This window comes from Phyllostomus hastatus, unplaced genomic scaffold (genome assembly GCF_019186645.2).
Source record: "Phyllostomus hastatus isolate PE091 unplaced genomic scaffold, TTU_PhHast_1.1 phas_contig_30, whole genome shotgun sequence".
Taxonomy (NCBI): domain Eukaryota; kingdom Metazoa; phylum Chordata; class Mammalia; order Chiroptera; family Phyllostomidae; genus Phyllostomus; species Phyllostomus hastatus.
In genome coordinates this window covers 3,782,592-3,788,164 of record NW_025333841.1, presented here as the reverse complement: position 1 = coordinate 3,788,164, position 5,573 = coordinate 3,782,592, and the positions used below count along the sequence as shown (strand labels likewise).

Below are 5,573 nucleotides of genomic sequence, written 5' to 3'. Positions count from 1 at the left end.
TTCTGTATGTGAGCATATATATTTATGTGTTCAGAACTTGGTGTGTGTTTTAGAGTTAAGTTCATTTGAATTTGGGCCAGGATAATTTCAAATTATCAATAGCCACACGTGGCCTGTAATTGCTATTTTGGGCATCGCAGATATTTCCAAGCCCTGATTGTATAGATGGAGAAATGAGAAGATATCAGACTCCAAATAGGTAATGAAAGCACAAGGACATATAGCTAGTTTTTTTTTGTTTGTTTTTTGTTTTTTTTTTTTTTTTGTATATAAACCCAAGCATGAGCACAACAAACTCACAGGGGCATTTTGTATGGCCTTTGATTTTGGCCTATTGTGAAGTGTCCCATCACCTTCCTAGCTGACTTTTCCTCTGAACCACTATTTCCAGTGTGACCTCTGACCCTGGACACCCACTCTTCATCTTGGATGGCTTGTCTAAAGCAGAGCCATCTGTCTGGCAGGCGTTTATGTTAATGCAGAAACTCCCAGAAATTCAGTTCTTCTCACCAATGCAGTAAAGAATTAGAGATCAGCAAGTCTCCTAGTGTGTAAGCAGGGTTTGTTGGTGATCCATTGACATGGAAGAGCATGGATCTAGCTAAGGTAGGGTTAGGAGCTAAAAGGCATTGGTTCAGGGTGAAGCAGGCTGAGGGTGGTGAAGGTAAGGGTGGCCAAAGGCCAGTGTGGCAAGTTCAGGGGTGGTGAGGGCTGGGCTGGCCAGTGCGTGTGTGTGTGTGGCCTGAGATCAGGTGGCCTGAGGTCAGGAGGTCTGGGCAACTAGCCAGAGAGCAGAAAGCACCAAGCCCACCTTAGGACTTACGTAGTTGTGGGGGTAGAGGGGTGAGGGGGAAGAAGTTACATATTGACAGGTAAAGGTGGTGCTAGCTTTCCAGGAGAGGGAGGTGAATACCCAAAGGTGCTAACGTGCTTCTTCCTTTAGGCACCATAGGCCCCTTTTAGCCTTTTAGGCCTTGGGATAAAAGCACAGTTTCAAAGTCTTTTCAGATAGTAGAAAAGATACATAGAATTTCAAGGACTGCTGAGTCAGTGGATGGGATATGCATCCCTTTTCCTCCTGGCCTTAGTTTGCTATCTATCCTAGTTACTTCTTTGGGTGGCTGCATATCAGCAAGGAAAAGACAATTCCTTTTGTACTGTCAGTCAGGATTTGCAGAAACAATGATTTGCTGAAAAGAATATGCTCTGGGGGACTGATAGGGCTTTCTATCTCAGGCTTTTGTTTAGCCAACAGGAAGTGTCAATTGCAAACAGTTGAGCTACTGCTCCAGGATTTAAGATCATTCCACAGCATTTAGGCAGAGATGTTTTTGAATACGAGCTCATTGAGTGTACATATACAGCCATTCCCACATATACCTGCACACATTTTCTTTTCTTTACAGGCATGGAGAATTTATCACAGTAAAGCTAATTCTTGCCTTGAAATTACTGTTTGGGCTTCTTTCCTATGGTCACTACTCAGCCTCTCCAAGGTTTCCATTTAGGTGAATGAAAGTATCTATTGGTTAAAGCAATAAAAAAGTGAAGAAATAAGAATAGTGCGTGCATTACTACCTAATTTCCCTAACTTTTTAAACATCATGGCATGTGTAGATATTATTTGTACAATTGCCTAGAAAACTGGATGAGGCTGGCCTCTACAATCGGGAGGGTCATTGCTGAGAAAAACAAAATACCAGATATACTTGTAACCCTTTTAGGACCAAATGGTGTTTTATTTCAGTCACTCTGATTTCAAAGCTGTACTTCAAATACACACTAATATTTGATTGATTGATTGATTGATTGATTCATGAAATCACTCAGCAAATATCTATTGAATGTCTATAAGACACTGTTGTAAGCATGAGGGACACAACATTGAGAAAGTCAGAAAAGGCATCAGTTCTCACTTATCTCAGATTCTAACAACTGACTGTGGAAATATGAAACCAGAAAAAAAAAGTTGTTTGTGCTGCTTGTCACATACCAAACCTAATAAGCAGAGACAGGGATTGAATCTTTATGGGTGCTTTATTCAGATGGCTGGCAATCTGAGAAGATAGCTGGCTCATACCCTAACTGACCATCTTACATTTTCTTTCAAGCTAGCCTTTTTATAACAGAATATACAAGGTATGGTGAGGGGTTTTGAAATTCAGGTAAAATTAGATAAAAGAAAACTACAGCATTCTTGCCCTGGGCTGTTAGCTCTTCCCCCAGGTGTGTCAGTTGTCTGTCTCTCTACAGAACACAGTGGCCTGGATATTTCCATTTGTTCTGCAGGCAGTGGTCTTTAGCTGTACCCCAGGAAGAGGTCAGCTGTCTCTCCTGGGAGTGGTGGGCCTTATCTGCAGTTCCTGAAACAATAGCTTTAACATATGCATTACCTACGAGGCTTATTAACTATTTACCTTAAAATAAAATTTTCCAACTCTTAAGTCCCCTATCAAAGGTATTTGGACAAATAAAATAAAATAAATTCAAATATTAGTAAATACTGTGAAGCTTATAAATGTTAATGGAATAGATAGTAACTGGAGTTTGAACAGGGACAAGAAACTATTGCAGAAATGAGATAGTCTTCTCTGAGTAGAAATATTGAGCTGATACTTGAAAGTTATGCAGGATCCGGTGCTACAAAGACTTGGAAGGAAAATGTGGCTTGAGGAGAAGAAACAGCAGACAATAAGGTGGTGGTTCTAATAAGGGCATTCAGGAAAGAAAAAGTAATGAAAAGCATCCAGATTGGAAAATCTGAGCTGTTTTTACCCAGAAAATGTTTGATACCAAACATGTTTGGTCTGATACCAAACATGTGGTGCATTTTTCTCACATCAACCAATTCTCCAACTTTTGTGACTCCATAGGTTAAGGGATCAGTTCCACAAGATCACAAGACTATTTCCTGCCACTTACTCTTCAGCCTCAGGAAAGTGCTATACTTACTATTACTGGTTTATTATATGGGATACAACTCAAACAGTCACATTATAGGGAAAAAGGCTCAGAGTTTCCATACTATCTCTGTCCCCTTACCAGAACCTTGATGTGTTCGCCAATACAGGAACTCCCAAACCCCATCATTTAGAAGTTATTAGAGATTCAATTATATAGATCTCATTGATTAAATCATTGGCCATTGGTGATGGACTCCAGTCCATTAAATCTCCAGTCTTTCTCTCCTTAGAGATCAGGAGGTGGGGCTGAAAATTTCAATCCTCTTGTCAAGCCTTTATCTTTCTGACAACCAGTCCTCACCCAGAAGCTATTTAGAGGCCCCAAAGCCATCAGTCATCTCATTAGCATACAAAAGACATTCTGATCACTCCTGAAATTACAAAGGTTTTAGGAGCTCTGTGTCAGAAACTGGAGACAAAGGCCAAGTATTTATTTTCATAATATCACAGAATGAATATAGTTAAATCATCTTTTTTGAGTATGACATGGTATTACAAGTAGAAAATATGTGGAATGCCCAGAAAGCCTCTATAACTAATGAACATGTCTACCAAAGTTACAAGGTATAAACCAATGTATAAAAACAACAGCCCTGGTGAAATTCCATCCTGCATTTCTATTCTGTGGAACAGAAGTCCAGTTATCTCTGTCCACCTTCTCTCCCACCTAAGTGAATGCTACTACACCATGGAAGATTCGATGGACATGGATATGAGCCCTCTGAGGCCCTAGAACTCGTTTTGGTTGTGAACTCAAAGGTGACAAAGATTATCACTTTAAGTATATAGTGATGAAAATGAGCACCAATTACCTTTACGAAAGGTCAGTTTAGGGGCTGGTGTGAAGGATGAATTGCACATTGTTGAAGCAGTGGCAATGAATTATGAAGGCAGGCCAATTAAAGTAACACTGGCAACTTTAAAAATGTCCCTACGACCAATGGTTTCCCTTGGTGGCTTTGAAATAACACCACCTGTGGTCTTACAGTTGAAGTGTGGTTCAGGGCCTGTGCATGTTAGTGGACAACACTTAGTAGCTGTGGAGGAAGATGCAGAGTCAGAAGATGAAGAGGAGGAGGATGTGAAACTCCTAAGTATGTCTGGGAAGCATTCTGCCCCTGGAAGTGGTAGCAAGCTTCCACAGAAAAAAGCAAAATGTTCTGCCAATGAAGATGATGATGCTGATAATTTTGAGGATGAGGAAGCTGAAGAAAAAGCTCCAGGAAAGAAATCTACATGAGATACTCCAGCCAAAAATACACAGAAATCAAACCAGAACAGAAAAGACTCAAAACCATCAACAGCAAGATCAAAAGGTCAAGAATCCTTCAAAAAACTAGAGAAAACTCCTAAAACACCTGAAGGACCTAGTTCTGTAGCAGACATTAAAGTAAAAATGCAAGCAAGTATAGAAAAAGATTGTTCACTTCCCAAAGTATCAGCCAAGTTCATCAATTATGTGAAGAATTGCTTCCGGATGACTGACCAGAAGGCTATTCAAGATCTATGGCAAGGGAGGAAGTCTCTTTAAGAAAATAGTTTAGACAGTTTGTTAAAATTTTCCATCTTATTTCATTTCTGTAACAATTAATATCTGGCTATCCTTTTTATAATGCAGAGTGAGAACTTTTCCCACCGTATCTGATAAATGTTGTCCAGGCTCCATTCTCAAGAATGTGTTGTCCAAAATGCCTGTTTAGTTTTTAAAGATGGAACTCCACCCTTTGCTTGGTTTTAAGTATGTATGGAATGTTATGATAGGACATAGTAGTAGTGGCGGTCAGACAGATGGAAATGGTGGGGAGACAGAAATATACATGTGAAATAAATTCAGTATTTTAATAAAGTAAAAAAAAGTTATTTCTACAACTGGAAATGAACAATCCAAAAAATAAAATTAATAAGTTAGCCCAGTTTACAAAAGTGTCCAAAAGAATAAAATACTCAGTAATAAATTTTTAAAGGTTCAAAACTACTACTCTAAAAGTCACAAAATATTGTTGAAAAATTAAAGAATACATAAATAAATGAAAATTCATCCCATGTTCATGGATCAGAAGGTATTATTGTTAATACAAAAATACTCACCAAATATATCTATAGATTCAATGCAATCCTAATCAACATTTCGGCTGGGTTTGTTTTTGTAGATATTGACAGGCTTATCTTAAAACTCATATGAAAATTCATGAGACCCAGAGTAGCCAAAATAATCCTAAAAAAGAAGCACGAATTTGGATTACTTGCTCTTTCCTCTTTCAAAACTTACTACTGAGCTACAGTTTCAACATGGTATGGTACTGGCATAAGATTAAACATATCATTTAATGGAATAGAATTTAGAGTCCATAAATAAACTGATATATATATGGTCAATTGGATTTATATAGTAATGTCAAAGCTATGGGGAAAAATCATGCTTTCAACAAATGGCTGAAACAATGAAACATACTACTGGATATATACAAGTAAACAGTGTCAGTCTTACCTAGAACAGAATAATCTAGACTGAATGTACATCTACTCCCAAATCTAGTCCAACATCTTATGTGGAAACTGGAAAAGGAACTAGGAAAAAATGCTAACAAGCATAGTATAGTCAGATTGAAT

The 5,573-nt window shown here is 38.4% G+C and overlaps 1 pseudogene; it reads left to right on the top strand.

Annotated features, from left to right (window-relative positions):
• The first annotated feature begins 3,651 nt into the window (after nucleotides 1–3,651).
• Nucleotides 3,652–4,494, top strand: LOC123819116 (annotated as a pseudogene).
• Nucleotides 4,495–5,573: the final 1,079 nt, after the last annotated feature.